We start from the raw sequence: 18,584 nt of genomic DNA, 5'->3' as shown, positions 1-18,584 counted from the left end.
TTTAATCTACCAAAATTACTAAAAAGTGTCCAGGAAAATGATTGCATTCTCTCCTGACAAGTGGTCTTCTGATTAACAGGCAGCTTTTATTTTATTTTATTTATTTTATTTTTTTAAAGTTTACTATATTTTTTTCATTTATTTTTATTAGTTGGAGGCTAATTACTTTACAGTATTGTAGTGGGTTTTGTCATACATTGACATCAATCAGCCATGGAGTTACATGTATTCCCCATCCCGATCCCCCCTCCCACATCCCTCTCCACCCGATTCCTCTGGGTCTTCCCAGTGCACCAGGCCCGAGCACTTGTCTCATGCATCCCACCTGGGCTGGTGATCTGTTTCACCCTAGATAATATACATGGTGTTCTCTCGAAACATCCCACCCTCGCCTTCTCCCACAGAGTCCAAAAGTCTGTTCTGTACATCTGTGTCTCCTTTTCTGTTTTGCATATAGGGTTATCGTTACCATCTTTCTAAATTCCATATATATGTGTTAGTATGCTGTAATGTTCTTTATCTTTCTGGCTTACTTCACTCTGTATAATGGGCTCCAGTTTCATCCATCTCATTAGAACTGATTCAAATGAATTCTTTTTAACGGCTGAGTAATATTCCATGGTGTATATGTACCACAGCTTCCTTATCCATTCATCTGCTGATGGGCATCTAGGTTGCTTCCATGTCCTGGCTATTATAAACAGTGCTGCGATGAACATTGGGGTGCACGTGTCTCTTTCAGATCTGGTTTCCTCAGCGTGTATGCCCAGAAGTGGGATTGCTGGGTCATATGGCAGTTCTATTTCCAGTTTTTTAAGGAATCTCCACGCTGTTCTCCATAGCGGCTGTACTAGTTTGCATTCCCACCAACAGTGTAAGAGGGTTCCCTTTTCTCCACACCCTCTCCAGCATTTATTGCTTGTAGACTTTTGGATAGCAGCCATCCTCACTGGCGTGTAATGGTACCTCATTGTGGTTTTGATTTGCATTTCTCTGATAATGAGTGATGTTGAACATCTTTTCATGTGTTTGTTAGCCATCTGGATGTCTTCTTTGGAGAAATGTCTAACAGGCAGCTTTTAATAACGGCTGACGCTTTTAACTTACCTAAAGCTGAAAGTTGATATACAAATTGCCCTTTTTAATGTTTATTTTATTACTTACTTATTATCATTTCAAATAGTATCTTCTGATTTAAGATGAGGATTATCATGGTTCAGTTCAGTTCAGTCACTCAGTCATGTCTGACTGTTTGCAACCCCATGGACTGCAGCACGCCAGGTTTCCCCGTCCATCACCAACTCCCGGACCTCACTCAAACCCATGTCTGCTGAGTCGGTGACGCCGTCCAACCATCTCATCCTCTGCTGTCCCCTTCTTGTGCTGCTTTCAATCTTTCCCAGCATCAGGGTCTTTTCCAGTGAGTCAGTTCTTCGCATCAGGTGGCCAAAATATTGGAGTTTCAGCTTCAACATCAGTCCTTCCAATGAATATTCAGGACTGATTTCCTCTAGGATGGACTGGTTGGATCTCCTTGCAATCCAAGGGACTCTGAAGAGTCTTCTCCAAAACCACAGTTCAAAAGCATCAGTTCTTCAACACTCAGCTTTCCTTATATTCCAACTCTCACATCCGCACATGACTACTGGAAAAACCATAGCTTTGACCAGATGGACCTTTGTTATCATGGTAGGTATATGTTAATTGTGTAGGGGCTCAAATGTTCAGTTTATTCTTTAACATCTGAGCATTTATGTTGATACATTATTTTCATCAGAGATGCAGTTAAAATCATCAAATTATTGAAATATACTTTAATAGTAAGATTTATCCACTATTATGTTTCTGGTTGTGAGAGTTTATTGGAGTGTCTTCTTTACTCTTTGGTAAACACATATACATACTTCCTGATAGAAATTTGCTCAAGATGTACCAAGTACCCAATTTTTCACTCAAAAAAAACAAAAAACACATAGTGTAGGCAATTTTAAGTGAGATTTCTGTCAAACACTTCAGCAGAAAATATTTCAGAACATGTAAAGGATGAATATCTTTTCCAGTGTATTATTTAAGTCTAGCAAAATTTTAATCGTGAGATCTAGAAGAGAAAGTATACAAAACAAAGGGAAATTGTAATGAAATGAATGCTTATGACCCCCCCAAAATTTATGTTGAAATCTTAACCGCCAAGGTGATGGTATGCAGAGTGGAGCCTTTGGGAGCTGACTGGATCCTGAGAGTCCCACTGTCATGGCTTTAGTGCCCTTTAAAAGAGGCCCCAGAGAGCAGAGCAAGGGCACCCTTCCTCTGGTGTATAGGAAAGAGAGAAAGAAAGTCATCTTTGAACCGGGAAACAGGTCTTTACTAGACACCAGATCTCCTAGAGCCTTGATCTTGGGCTTTCCAGTCTCTAGAACTGTTCTTTGAAAGCTCCCCAGTCTGTATTATTCTGTTATAGCAGTGCAAATGGACTCAGGCAGAAAGAAAACTGTAGACCACATGCACTAATGGGATGGGTAATGTTTTTGCATATTTATTGTTCACTAGGTACTATGATAAGCGTTTTTCAGAGGTGAAGAGACATGAAATAATTTGCCAGGAATTGCCAGATTCTGTAGCAGTAAAATTGTACATAAAATCCAGGAATACCTGAAATCAGAACCCATTAGTCAGGTAATTAGAGAAATCTTATTTTTGCTTCCTGGTTCCAAAAGTTTTAAGTAAATTGTCGAGAAAAATAGATTCCATAAGAAATAAAAAGAAAAGTACAAAATAGGCAAGTAAGTTTATTCTAAGAATTAAAAGATGATTTGACAGTGTTAGTAAATAAAATTTTATAATCTGTCATGAATTTTATTACTCTTCTAAAGTAATAAGGGACAGCTAACTCACATTGACAGCATATGTGGTACAGTCTGATTAAGCTTAAGAAAAAAAGAGCTATCTTTACTGGAATTCAGCATTCGTCAGGAAGTTCTTAGAAATGCAATAACATAACAAAAAGAAATGTGTTGGAAGTATTGGAAAGGAACAGGCAAACTGAGATATTTACTTGCAGTTGATATGATGACTTGGAAAATCCTTATTTAAGTCTGGATTCAAATTGATCTAAATGATTCTCCAGAACTTTTCTGTTACTAGTTTGTAGCCTAACTTGTCCGAATTCAGAGTCTTAATCTCTTCACCTGTAAAATGAGAGTAATCAGTTCAGTTGCTCAGTCGTGTCCAACTCTTTATGACTCAAGGGACTGCAGCATGCCAGGCCTCCCTGTCCATCACCAACCCCTGGAGTTTACTCAGACTCATGTCCATTGAGTCAGTGATACCATCCTTCTCATCCTCTGTTGTCCCCGCTTCTCCTCCCGCTTTCAATCTTTCCCAGCATTGGGGTCTTTTCAAATGAGTCAGTTCTTTGCATCAGGTGGCCAAAGTATTGGAGTTTCAGCTTCAGCATAAGTCCTTCCAATGAATATTCAGGTCTGATTTCCCTTAGGATGGACTGGTTGGATCTCCTTGCAGTTCAAGGGACTCTCAATTCTTCGGCGCTCACCTTTCTTTATGGTCCAGCTCTCACATCCATACATGACTACTGGAAAAACCACAGCCTTAACTAGATGGACCTTTGTTGGCAAAGTAACAGCTCTACTTTTTAATATGCTGTCTAGGTTGGTCATAACTTTTCTCCCAAGGAGTAAGCAACTCTCATATAAGTCCTCTCATAATTATATTATTATATTATGATTATTATTTTATGATATTATATTATCATAGTATGATTATGAGAGTAATAATAGCACTCATTTTGTGAATTTGGGAGATTAAATGAAATAAATAATAGATTGCTTTTAGCTTGCTAAAGTAATTGCTCACTAAATGTTAGCCTAATATTGGTAAGTGCAATACTTGAAAAGCTTGAGAATAAAAATGAAGCGTAGGCTTAGTAAATACATGAAGATAAATCACTCTCTGTTTTACATGCCAGCTAGTAGGTCCTTTTGCTTTGCTGTGCTCTCTCTATAGAGCAATGCTATTCAATATAGGTTTCTTCAATCATGGAAATATTCCATGCTTTCCTGTGTAGTAGCCACTGATCACCTGTGGCAATTGAAAACTTGAAATGTAGCTAGTGTGTCTAAATTTTTAATTCTATTAAATTTGAACAAAATTTAAATCAGGGTAACATCATGTGGTTGGTGGCTACCATACTGGAAACAAAAGCTTGAGAGGATTTCACAGATTCGTGTAGTGTTATTTACTGTTGTTATGCTGTCAATTCCCAAATTAGCCCTTGAGCCCACAGCTTACTCTGCACTTCATTCTGTATCCTTTGCCTGTCCTTCACCTGCCTCTGGTCTCCCCTGATAGCTCAGTAGCTGAAGAATCTGCCTGCAATGCAGGAGACCCCAGTTCGATTCATGGGTCGGAAAGATCCACTGGAGAAGGGATAGGCTACCTACTCCAATATTCTTGGGCGTCCCTTGTGGCTCAGCTGGTAAAGAATCCGCCTGCAGTGTGGGAGACCTGGATTCAACCCCTGGGTTGGGAAGATCCCCTGGAGAAGGGAAACGCTACCCACTCTAGTATTCTGGCCTAGAGAATTCCATGGACTGTATATAGTCACAAAAAGTCGGACATAACTGAGCGTCTTTCACTCACCTACCTCTACTTATATTTCTTGATTTTCTCAGTTGCACCTTGTTCTTAGTAGACCCAAAATTGAAGTCAGAAATTGATCCCACTGAGGTTCAAGGAAATGAAAGATGTTTTTTAAAAAAATCCACTGTGAAAGAGTTGTCTCTTGAGAATCTATCCTCTCCTTCATATGAACCCCTATTTTTTTTATTTTTGGGGCACATTTTCTTTAGGATTTCTTGCAGTTAATGGCTTCCAGCAAATATGAGTAAAGGGAGGTATGCTCTCCTATTTCTGTATCCTGCTGCCTAGAACTAGTGGCCATTTTCGAGCTACAGAAAGAACAGCTGAGGAGATACCCAGGTGGTGAGCTGAAAGGAGCATGGGTTCCTGGAATAGCCACAGCAGCATGGAGCTTCCTTCCTCTTTGTGTGAGCATGTAACATATCCCCCTGTTGTTTATGCCCCTGTTATTTCAGGTTTCTTTGAAAAAAAACAGTGAACCTAATCCCAACCTAGGACAAGTACAGAGCCACCATTATGAAAACATTAAGGGCTTTAAAAATTGAATAAATGGAAAGTCATACAAAAAAAATTAATAATGATCATCATCTTAATGTTTGATTGACATCTAACCTGAAAATACAATAAGTGCTAAATAAATTTTTGTTTGTGTCAGAACAGTAAATGCCCGTTGAATGAATGAATGTTCCTTTAAGAAAGAGATAACGCATTCATTCAACATATCTGTACTGAGTAGCTGAAATGCCGGGCAATCTGCTGTATTAAGAATAAACACAAAACAAAAGAAAACAAAGGAAAATGAAACAAAAACAGGAAATTAAGATCTAGTACCTAAGAATAGTTCTCTTCATTGATGATTTGAAAATGTTGACCAGAGTGTTACCTCAGATAGACTTTCAATGTAGAAACATCATTTTAAAAATTATTTATGAAAACTGAATGAAAAACTTTTACACTGTTCCACTTCTGCAGTTTTCACATAACTTAAAAACAAATGAATTATGAAATAATATGGACAGAACTATACAGGACAAGCTCACTTTGCAAATATTGTAGTATGTTAATATGGTGAGCTTAGAGAAACAAAAAATTTTCCTAATTATTAGCAAACTTCTTAATGTTATGGTTATTGTATGCCAGGCACTGGTATAAATGCTTATATACATATTTAATATTAAAGCATTCCTAAGGGAATTCCTTTTGTATGTATCACTCTCATTTTACAGATGTGGTAGCTAAGACCTACAGAGTTAAGGAATATGGCCAGGCTGACTACTCACCAAGTGTTGAAGCTGGGTTTCAAAACCCAGGCATTCATGCTTCAGAACTGGCATTCTTAACCCATTACATAAAATCAAATAACCCAATCCTTTCTGCTTCTATGTTATCTACCTGCTCAGCACAAAATAAACTCTGCCATTACGTGAAATAATAGCCAGTCACAGGAGAATGTTCCTCTAGACAAGGAAAGGACCTATTACCATAATGTCAAGGATTCACATATAATTTGAAGATTACTTTGTTCCCTTCCCTTCCAGTTCTAGAATATCACTAGGAAAATATTAGTACTGTGTGAGCATCACTTAACCTGAGCAAACCATAACAGGAAACTTCAAATTTAGATTAAAATTTATATCTCCTTGAAAACTTTTATCGTACACTATTTATCTTATATTGTCCGGAAATGACTAGATTCAGAACTCTGGTAGAGAATTTGACAGTGAAATTATTCCCTTGTTTCCTACAATAATAATGACATTGTGATTTGTGACTTTAAAAGGGAGAGGGGGTGGTATTAAATAAAATACTAAAATCAGGTATGATTGTAATAGAACTACCTGAGAATAAAATGTACATTAAGTGAGTAAATGAACAAAGTTGAAATAATTCATTTACCATACACATGCAGAGCATTTTGATAATCAAAAATGAATGTTGCCACACACAATTAATTAAAGGCTGTCCAAACATTGTTAAAATTTTAGATTAAAAATCATATAGTCTCCAATTCTTTATGATGTTTTCTAAAAAATTGTTTGGCAGTGATGACTTTATCTTCCAAGTATTAATCGCTCAGTCGTGTCCAACTCTTTGTGACCCCATGGACTGTTGCCTGCCAGGCTCCTCTGTCCACGGGATTCTTTAGGTCAGAGTATTGGAGTGGGTTGCCATGCCCTTCTCCAAGGGATCTTCCCAACCCAAGGATTGAACCCTGGTCTCCAGTATTGCAGGCAGATAGATTCTTTACCATTTGAGCTACTTGGGAAGCCCCTAATCTTCCAAAATATTTTCTTAAGTAGGATCATAGACTGTGATTTCAGTTACAAAGAAGTAATGTAATATTTTAAGATAGATATATATATATAGCTCTGTGTATTGGTGAGTTATATCCCCAAATGTATTAATTTGTAAGTTAAATGTTTAGAACACAAATGATTTTGTGATTGAAGAGTATCATAAATGGTAATAATGATCCCAAATGAGTTTACTAAAGACCACTGAACCCCAGTGTGCTGCAGTGAACTAGGTTTATGTGTTTCTTTGTCATCCATGTAACTTCTTTGGTCAACTTGTCTTTTTAGGCCTTTTTCTTATTTTTGAATATGTTCTTTTCTTAATGTTGCTGACAGTTTTTAACAAGTCCTTTATCAGAAATGTAAAAACATTACAAATGTAAATACAAAGATTTTTTCCCAGATTGTAACTTTTCAGCTTTTCATCAGGTTTTTCAAGGACAAGAAGTTTTTAACCTTGCTAAAGTCTATCAATTTTTATTTTATTTTCTGCTTTGTTTTTACTTTAAAATTTTTGTGTGTGTCATACTTGATTAGCAATGACAATTAGCAATGTTCAGGTGTACACCAGAGTGATTCAGTTGTACAAATACATGTTTCTGTTCTTTTTCAATTTTTTTTCCAATTTAAGTTATTACAGAATATTGAGAGAAGTCCCTGTGCTGTTTAGTAGGTCCTTGTTAATTTTCTGCTTTAAATATAACAGTGTATGCATGTCAGTCCCAAACTCCCAATCTACCCTTTCCTCTCTTCTCTCCAATAATCATATATTCCTACTCTTAAGTCTGTGAATCTGTTTCTGTTTTGGAAATAAGCTCATTTATATCATTTTTTAAAGATTCCACATCTAAGCAATATAGTATAATTCTTTTTCTCCATCTGACTTACTTCACTGAATATGATAATCTCTAGGTTCCTCCATGTTGCTGTAAATGGTGTTATTTGGTTCTTTTTAGTGGTTATGTATGGGCTTCCCAGGTGGCTCAGTGATAAAAGAATCCACTTGCTAATAAGCAGGAGATACAGGTTTGATCCTTGGGTAGGGAGGATCCCCTGGAGAAGGAAATGGCAACCCTCTCCAGTGGGAAAACCCACTCCCAGTGCCTGGGAAATCCCATGGACAGAGAATCCTGGTAGGCTACAGTCTACGGGGTCACAAAAGAGTTGGACACAACTTAGCAACTAAAGAACAACAATATTCCATTGTGTATGTGTGTGTGTGTGTCTGTGTCTGTGTGTGTGTGTATCACTTCTTCTTTATCCATTTCTCTGTTGATAGACATTTAGGTTGCTTCTATGTCTAGGCTGTTGTAAACAAGGCTGCCGTGAGCAGTGGTGTGCGTGTATCCGTTCAAACCATGTTGTTCTCCAGACATGTGCCCAAAAGTGGACTTACTGGATCATATGGTAGCTCTATTTTTAGTTTTTTGAGGAACCTCCATACTGTTCTTCATAGTGATTGTACCAGTTTACAGTCCCACAAACAGTGTAGAAGGATTCTCTTTTCTCCGCCCCTTCTCCAGTATTTATTGTTTGTAGATTTTTAATGATGGTCATTCTGACTTGTATGAGGTAATATCTAATTTTAGTTTTCATTTGCATTTCTCTAATAAATAGTGATGTTGAGTGTCTTTCATGTGCTTCTTAGCCATCTGTATTTCTTCTTTGGAGGAGTGTCTATTTAGGTCTTCTGCCCATTTTTTGATTGGGTTCTTTGCTTTTATGATATTGAGCCACATGAGCTGTTTTTAAATTTTGGAGACTAATCCTTTGAAAAAAAATAAAGCAGTAGCCTATCAATTTTTTTAAAATGAGTTATATTTTTGGTATTGTATTTAAGAAATCTTTGCTTAAACCAAACTTATAAACATTTTCTCTGAGGCTTTCTTTTAGAGTTTTTATAGTCAGGCTTTATATTTAGGTTTGTAGTCTATTTTGAGTTATTTTTTGCAAATAATGCAAAAATGTAAGATTATCATAAATCTGCACATGCATCTTTGCGAAAATGTGTACTGCGTTTTACCATATTTCAGGGACTACCACAGTATAGTGCCAAGTGCAGTGCTGTTATTTCACAATGTTTTCTCAATGAAATAATTATGCAGCTGTTCTTTAATAGTTAAACCTATTTCGAAGACGAGGGAAATGAGATACAGAGAGATCGTGCAGCTTAAAAGAGGTGGGTGTAAACAGCACTTATCTCACTCTGAAAGTCATACGCTGTCCAGAATTGTAAAAAGAAAATTGTTTTCAGCAATAAATTTCCCATGCTGTGAATAACCTGTACAGATCACAAATAAACATTCCTTTCACCTCTGCCTCCCCATTGGAGCCTGGACATCCTGGATTCTGAACCCTAGATCCCTACTGCCCTCAAATCCAGCTTGACCCTTGGCCCTAATGCCCAGGTGAATGGATAAACTGATGCCCTGTTGAAAGGATTCACCTGGTATATGGATAAGCAAACTGTAGCATATCAGCCAAATGGAATTTGACTCAGCACACAAGAGATAGAATTTCAAATGCATTGTGCCGATAGAAGCTACAGTCAAAAGCTGCATTTATATGACGTTTTTGAAAGTCACTCAGTTGTGTCCGACTCTTTGCGACCCCATGGACTGTAGCCTGCCAGGCTGCTTTGTCCATGGAATTCTCCAGGCCAGAATACTGGAGTAGGTAGCCTTTCCCTTCTCCAAAGGGAGAGGGGATCTTCCCAACCCAGGGTTGAACCCAGGTCTCCCGCATTGCAGGCAAATTCTTCACTATCTGAGCACCAGGGAAGCCCACAAATACTGGAGTATTTGTATCCCCTTCTCCAGGGGATCTTCCCTACCCAGGATCAAAGCAAGGTCTTCTGCATTGCAGGCAGATTCTTTACCAGCTGAGCTATCACGAAAGGCCCTAGAAAAGGCACAGAAAAATAAATCAGTGGTTGCCAGGGAATGGAGGTGTGGAAGAGATTGTCTCCAAAGGAGCCCAAGGGAATTTGGGGATAGTTGAAAAAAATTTGTTTCATGTTTCGATTAGGGTATTATCTAGACAATTGTAGGGTTTGCCTGGTGGCCTGCAATGCAGGAGACCTGGGTTCAATCCCTAGGTTGGGAAGATCCCCTGAAGGAGGGCTTGGCAACCCACTCCAGTATTCTTGCCTGGAGAATCCCCATGGACTGAGGAGCCTGGTGGCTATAGTCTATGGGGTCACAAAGAGTCAGAACTGTTCTCAATAAAGTTTAGATTTTACTTTATGTAAAAAATTTATTCAATAGACATGACTAAAAGGCATAAATGCAGATTTTCAATTAATAAAACTCTTTTATTCTGATAAACCAGAGTGGACCAACTGAGTTAATCAGCCTGATTATTCTAAAAGAATATGTGGAGTCGCTAAGCAATGAAAATCCTTCTCTGGGCGCCCCAGAGCAGCAGCAGCCAGATCTATTCCTGCTCACAGCAACTGCCTGGTCAATGGGCATTGATTTGACTTCAGCCAGGATTCAGCTGTTGCTTCTTTGGGAGTGGGAATACCCAGGAAATTTCACAGCTTTTAAGTTTTGTTTTGTTTGTGAATCAAAAGCAGGCATTTGTTTTTAAGAAAAGTTCAGTAAGACTTAAAGAAACTTGAAGCAAAGCATATAGGATCTCGGCCTGGTGTCTCTATGTGCAGAGATATTTGACAACAGTGATGCTCTTTGTTGCCAGAAACCCTGCTGCCTATTAGAACATTTCAGTATATTACCATACCTAGCTTTTGTCTACCAGCCTTTTGTAAGTAGTCTTAATGGGCAGTTTGTATGCTGGTGTTCCTCATGTAAATGAGGTCATTATCCTTTTAAAGGTATGAAGTCTCCTGTATGTGATGGAGCTTCCTAAGAAACAGACATGACCTTTCTTTCCCCTGTTCCGGACGCCTGCAGAGCCTGCACTCATTAGCTAGAATTTGACTCCATGACATTTTTACTTAATTTTCTTTTTCCTCTATGTTGGACACATGGGGCAACCATTTATGTTCTTTCTTGACCTGAGATGCTCTCTAATCTCTTTCCAGCTGTGGCATTTGTCATTCAGTCACATCAGGATGTGGTGACCCTTCTTTCCCCACTGCAATTCCCAACTGTTAATTGATTCATTTTAGAGAGGGAACTAGACACAGTCCTATGGGCTTAGCACCATTTAATTTGCAATAGCCGGAACAGTGGAAAGAAAAGCAATTTCCTCTAGAGTGGAAACATATTCATTTTTTATAAGGTAGTAGAGGAAACAAATAATAATATTTTTTAAAGGTTTTAATGTTTTAAGTGCTGGGGGTGATAAGCTGAAAGGCATTATTTCCCTCTATTGGTGTTGATGATGATGATGACAATAATTGTAAAAAGCATAAATAATAATTATAATTCAAACTCAGATCTTTTTTTTATTACAAAGCCCATACTATAAATCATTATGCTAAGAAATTACTGTGATATCTACTATCAATCTTCCAAAAACTGTGCTGACCACCTTTTGTCCTCGGAGCCTAACAAGGTGAGCTTCAGTAAGCCCATTTGAAGAGCGAGGGACACAGATTCAGAGAGAGGAAGTAACTTGCCCTTTGCCATGACAAGGACCAGAGCTCCAGTATGCTCTGACACTCAGTCCATGCTTCTCACCACTGCCTGCCCCACACTGCCTGGAGAATAATAAGGCACTAACAAAGACATCCATCGAAGTGTCAAGGACGTTGTTAGACACTTTTAAAAATGTGTAAATTGTGATCCACGCTATGATTCTAACGGACTTTGTTTCTGGACTTGGGATACTATATTTACAAGTTATTAGAACTTAATAAAATGTAGAACCCTAGAACTGTAGGTTAGCAATATGAGTTTTAAAGGCATTGCTCCATTTATTCAGACATGGGCTTGAATTGATCATTTAATATATGCATATAGACTGATAAGGTAAATTATCTATCCTTCAGCAATCTGCTCATCTTAAGGTGTGAATGGATAAAGGGATAGGAGATTTCGGGATAGTAGAGCCTGATACATTTTATGATACAAGTGTACTCAGGAACTTATCCAAACAAAGAGGGCAGTTTATGTCAGGTGTGTGCGTGCGTGCTCAGTTGCTCAGTCATGTCTGACTCTTTGAGACCCCTGTGGACTGTAGCCCGCCGGGCTCCTCTGTCCATGGGATTCTCCAGGCAAGAATGCTAGAGTGGGTTGCCATTTCCTTCTCCAGGGGATCTCCCCAACCCAGGGATTGAATCCACATCTCCCATGTCTTTGGCCTTGGTAGGCGAATTCTTTACCATGGGGTGGGCTTATCACTGAAGGCATCCCAGAGCAGGTGATATGAGCTGAGCTGTGGGATGGGAAGCAGAAGGGAAGGTTTGTGTGAAAGGCAGGGAGGCATGCATCAGTAATAACTGCATCAAAAGGTGTGCTGGAGGAAGTGTTAATGTGAATGTCTTTGGTGTCTTCTTAATGTGGAGGGGGATGAACATAATAACTTGTTCTTATAACTTTCTTGCTTAAGTTGCACAGAGCGCCCTTTTGTATCTCTTTTATTCTGGTAGCATCTTCCTGGCAGGAGACATTGCTAGTTCTGTGGCAGATGCTCCCCATCAGCCACAAAGCTCAGTTGCCTGGGAGGGAAACAAAGGATGGATTGCTCAAATGTTAACTGTAACTCTCCAAGTTCACGAATACATCTTGTTTCTTGAGCAGAATTTTAGCCCTTAAAACTCTTACTGTCCTGTTGCTTGTTTCTAGTTGAAAAGAAAAATGAAAGAAGACAAAGAAAAAGGATCTGGTTGCTTTCTGAGCAGGAATGAATGAATATTGTGAATTTTCTTAATTTTCATGCTAGAACGTAGGCCTTGTTACCTCCCTGTCTGACATTTAAGAAGTATAGAGATTTTTTCCTTGAATGTTGACGATTATATTCTAGATACTTAGAAGTATTAAACATAATTCTGTGACCCAGCCTATATAATTATTATAAATAAACCTATGCTAAATAAAAGAGACTATTACATAACTCTTAGGCCAAGTCAGTCAGTAGTGCCAGCTACATTATCCTGCTAATAATAAACCTTTTCCATTTGATTTCTTCCATTACTTTGAAGATTTATAAATGTCTGTTACTTTCTAAAGTCTTTTTTTCTTCAAGAGGTTGATAAACACTTTCATTTCCTTCTAGTTTTTCCATGGTTTGTTATTTTAACTTTTTACTCATCAGGTATTTTATATATATATAATATATATGTATATTTATCTACTTGTATAACATAGGAGATAAGTATCTAAATTGTTTTCCCCTAAGTAATTGTTAAATCATTTGTTAAATTATGTTTCCCTGCTGTATTGATTTATGATATCTCTTCTATCATATTTTAAAATTCGTACACAGAATGGAGAAGGAAATGGCAACCCACTCCAGTACTCTTGCCTGGAAAATCCTATGGACAGAGGAGCCTGGTAGGGTACAGTCCATGGGGCTGCAAAGAGTCAGACACGACTGAGCGACTTCGCTCACTCACTCACACAGAATCGATTTCTGTGTTATCAGCTCTATCATATTTATCTTGTTTTTCTTATACAACCACCACTTATTTTAAAGGTCATAGTCTTGTAATGTTTTGTGATATAAACTAGGGCTAAATTTCTTCATTAACTCTCCTTTAAAACTTCTCCATTCTTATCAGGGCATCCTCATTTTTCTTAGCATAATTCCACAAGCCCAGCAGGATTCTCTAACAATATTATAGTAGATGTTTTCATAAGATTATAAATTTATGTAACTTGCCGGGGTCAATTGAAAACAGTCCATCTAAAGCCTTTAGATAAACTTTGTTCTCTACCCTAGACTTTTGTTTCCTTCTTGAGTATATTTGATGCTTCTTCTGCCCTTTGTTTAGTTTGAATATAGATAGTCCACTTCTAGAAAACTATAGTGGAATAATTTGGCTTTTTCTACTTTATTAACATTAAGCTAATTTTCCGTAGTGTAGGCTCATTTCTGTTTCATTCTTTCCACATACAACACACAACTAAAAGACCTTTTTTCTGTTCCAGCTTTTTAAAAGATTCCACTTTCTCCTCCTGTTGGTGTTCTTAGAGTGGTTCTCACTGGCCTGGCCACTGTTTGCTGTCACCCTGATGCTGCTGCTCCTTCTGTAGTTAATGCCCTCTCTTGATTAGTTTGAGCCCATCAGAGTTCCCTGCGAAGTTACATCAGTTTCTCTAGGTACCATCCTCCTCTTCTCCCTAATTAGGGTAACTTATTATTGTCTTGTCACTCTAGCTTGTGAGACCTTTTTATTCCTCTTGGAGCCATATATGTTTTTTAAGAGTCTCTGGCCACAGACTTATAAAATATTTTCCCAGAACTCTCTGAACTGCCTGATCAGCATAGCTAAATAAATTTTATGTTTCTTCCCTTGGCTGCTATAATCTTTGGAATGATATATTCCCAGCCTCCCAAGTTCCCATCATTGCTCCTCACTAATAGTTTTTCTGGTCATATGTGAGTGAAGATTTGAAATTTTCATTTTTTTTTTCCTCCAGTCATCTAAAAGATACTATTGCAAGTGTCTCAACAAGAATTTGTTGAATGCTCTTGTTTCTGGAGAGCTAAGGAACTTTCCCAACTCTAGATGTCTCCAGGTGTAACAAAAACATGAACCATGAGATTAACTTGAACAGTGGATGGAGGAAAAGAATGTCTGATAGAGCAGTATCTTGGAGAGACTGGGACCAGTGGAGAAGCACAGAGAAATTACCAATCTCAGGGTGTTAGTGTATGTGTGTGTATTAGGTAAGTGGAGTGGGGGAGGGGAGGGGAAGTGCACATGCCCAGGCTGAATTTCACCAGCGTAGTCAGATATCCGGACCACAAAAGCATGCAAACGATCTGTTGTACGCTGTCAGTGACCTGTACCATGGACAGTGTTGGAGTCACCCTTGCTAACTGTCTTGACACTACACCAAGGATGGTGAAGTATCAAGAACCCACAAAATTATAATCATGGAAAATTTTGTAGATAATTTTAAATAAAATCAGGCTACATAAAGTGTTTCCTCTTTTCCTTTATCCTCTTTTCTGCTTTTCAAAATACTCCTCACTCTTGAGGTTTCTCTTCGGTGATTCCCTCATGATGGAGCTTTACCTGATAGACCCAGGCGGTCTCAGCTACCCTCTCCTTTGTGTTTTCACCTCTGTGTCTTGTATTATGATTATTTATGGGTCTCTCATCCTCATTTTGACTTTGAACCCTCAACAGCAGATACCATTCCTTGTTATTTTCCTATTTCCAGTATATACTCTATGACAATATATGGGTATATGTACACACACTACTGTACAGTCGTTTCTAGATTAGTAAAACATAATGTTAATTGACTATATTCTTAAAGGTATTCGGCCTGCTAGACCTACATGAATTAAGACACAAAAATGTCTTAATTTTAAGTGCTTGCTTTTAAACTGTCACCACCAAATAGAAGTTACAGAGTAGTGTTTGGGCTCGTCAGTGTTTGGCTCGATATTAAAAAAATATGTTTCTAATGATTTGAGATGTTTACAATGCAATAAACTTATTTGTGAATACTTTTTACATGAATGAAAACTCTCAGATGGCAGAGGATTTTGTCCATGACTGGCAGAGGATTATTTATGTGTATCTATTATGTGTGGGTATGGATGAAAGATAGGATGTTAAAGTGTATATGGTTTCTTATCCTTTGGATACCTTAAAACTGATGAGTATGTATATTTATCTTGGGGATGTGGTATTTAGAAGCTATTTTCAATATTCTAGAAGTTAAGAAAAACAAATTTATCTACAACAAATCTTAACAGTTTTTAAAGCTTTATAACGTATTGCTTTGGGTCAGACTTACCAATTGAATAACACTGGTTATCACATAGAAACAAACTCCAGGCTGTTAATTATGCATCACCTTTGATTTTGTGAAAATTTTAAATCCAGTTATTGTTACTAACTCCAGTTTGTTTGGAGGGAGGAGGATTTCAAAAAATGAATAATATGCAGAAAGTATATTAAAAGGATTTTTGATCATCAGTTCAGTTCAGTCGCTCATTCGTGTCCGACTCCTTGCGACCCCATGAACCGCAGCATGTCAGGCCTCCCTGGCCATCACCAACTCCTGGAGTTTACCCAGACTCATGTCCCTTGAGTTGGTGATGCCATCCAACCATCTCATCCTCTGTCATCCCCTTCTCCTCCTGCCTTCAATCCTTCCCGGCATCACGGTCTTTTCAAATGAGTCAGCTCTCTGCATCAGATGGCCAAAGTATTGGAGTTTCAGCTTCAACATCAGTCCCTCCAATGAACACCCAGGACTGATCTCCTTTAGGATGGACTGGTTGGATCTCCTTGCAGTTCAAAGGACTCTCAAGAGTCTCCTCCAACACCACAGTTCAAAAGCATCAATTCTTCTGCACTCAGCTTTCTTTATAGTCCAACTCTCACATCCATACATGACCACTGGAAAAAACCATAGCCTTGACTAGATGGACCTTTGTTGGCAAAGTAATGTCTCTGCTTTTTAATATGCTGTCTAGGTTGGTCATAACTTTCCTTCCAAAGAACAAGTGCCTTTTAATTTCATGACTGCAATCACCATGTGCAGTGATTTTGGAGCCCCCCAAAATAAAGTCAGCCACTGTTTCCCCATCTATTTGCCATGAAGTGATGGGACTGGATGCCATGATCTTAGTTTTATGAATGTTGATCATAAGCTGAATTAATTTCATTCTATATGTTATTTCATGGACTTTTTTCCTCAGAATTTTTTTTTTTTTTTTTGCAACTCTAAGGTAAGGATGCACGTTACAATGTGCTTATCACTCAGTCATGTCCAAGTTTGGCGACCCCATTGACTGTAGCTCCCGCCAGGCTCCTCTGTCTATGGGGATTCTCCAGGCAAGAATACTAGAATGGGTTGTCATGCCCTCCTCCAGTAGATCTTCCAAACTAGAGACTACCCAGGTCTCCTGTGCTGGAGGCAGATTCTTTACCGTCTGAGCCACCAGGGAAGCCTTTAGTGGTGTGTTATATTTACTTGCAGTGTTTCTTTCTTTCTTTCTTTCTTTTTTTCTGAATCTTTTCCTAGTGGTTCATTAAATATGCAGAAAATTTATAATCGACAGAATTTTAATGGTCAGAGAATATGATGATTATTCAGAGTTCGTATGGTTCAGGTGTCAGATTGTCTGAATCAAGATCCTGTGTCACCTAGGACAGCTCCTTAATTTTTCTGGGACTCAAATTTCTCATCTATAAAGTGGGGATAATAATATCTACTTCATAAAGTCCTTGTGAAAAATTGAATGAGATGATACTTGAAATGTGTTAAGCTTTTCGTCTTCTTATACCTGTTCCAAACTGTCCTTGCCAGAAGGAGTTAATGCTTCTCCCCAGTTGCCAAAATTACCAGTAAGAGAAATTAACTGAAAATCTTGCAAGATGGGACATTATTTTATTTTATTATGCAAATAAATTTGACCTCCAGGGATTATTTATTTTGCTTCCGAAGCCTAATTTCTTCTGTACTGCTAACCAAACAGTTTATTCCATTTTGTGCAACAATTTCTAATGAGCCTTAAAAGAAGTACTGATTATCTTAGAGTTTTTGGCTCAATTACCTGTTTCAAATGCTCAATGACTAAGGAAAGCATGTCATTTTCTCCTCTCTTGTACCACGGAGTATAACAATAGACTGTGAATAGAGCAAATCAGAGATACAAATACCAGTATAAGGGGCCCATTGTGTTCAGTGGGTAGCCTTGTCTTATGGTTTTAATTTAGGTCACCTGATTGATTGTGACATCCAGACAGATAGCACATTGTCCTCTCTTGTAATCTCTAAACACTTTAATATTCCTGTTCTTCTCTGTCCATTTTGCTTCCAAACCTTAAGTGAAATGGAATTACAGCCTGCACTTTGTTTTCCCGTGCTAAGTGATTATCTCTGCAGTGCAATTTTGTGATTAGGCAAGATGGCATGCATACACTCAGCTAATGCTGATTTCCCCCAGGGTGCAAAAACAGGTAAATTCATAATGAATTGATGTTGTGCTTTGATTTCAAATGCATGTGAAACCTCACCATACTTGGTAGTTTTATTTTAAAAATGTATTTAATTATTCTAAAATTAAAATTGAACTTTAGAAAATGGCATTTAAACATAAGTCAAGGGTGCTAACTGCTTATGAATGTTAATCCCCTTCAAAAAGTGAAAAAACAAACGTACCTGACATAAATTGGGTTGGGGGTGTCTTTGAAAATCTTTTTAATTATTTATATTCTTTCTGATTAATTCAAAAAATCTGAATGCAGCTAGGTATTAGTATTGTCAGGTACTAAGTTTCCTTATTTTGAAAACTACCGTAATTATTTAACTAATTGCTATCATGGCATTGCCACAGTTGTTTGGGTGTCATTCAGTGGGATTGGGGGTGGAGGGAGAGGCAGGGGAGAAGTTAGGAGTTAATGGTTGGCACAAAATATTTTCTTTAGCTATTTTCTTTGATGTTTTAAAAACAATTTTTGTCCATGATGGGAAGGAGGATTTAGCATTTACAAAATTAGACACATTTTGACCAGATTATAAAAGCAAATTGATT

The 18,584-nt window shown here is 38.0% G+C and overlaps 1 protein-coding gene across 2 annotated transcripts in view; it reads left to right on the top strand.

The window, feature by feature from the left end:
- Positions 1–18,584, top strand: part of PRKD1 (protein kinase D1) — a 341,747-nt gene that overhangs the window by 236,491 nt on the left and 86,672 nt on the right. The window lies entirely within an intron of this gene.

The sequence above is a fragment of the Dama dama genome, chromosome 13, assembly GCF_033118175.1.
Source record: "Dama dama isolate Ldn47 chromosome 13, ASM3311817v1, whole genome shotgun sequence".
Lineage (NCBI taxonomy): Eukaryota > Metazoa > Chordata > Mammalia > Artiodactyla > Cervidae > Dama > Dama dama.
The sequence above is the reverse complement of the archived record's forward strand: the minus strand, read 5'-3'. Positions and strand labels throughout refer to the sequence as shown.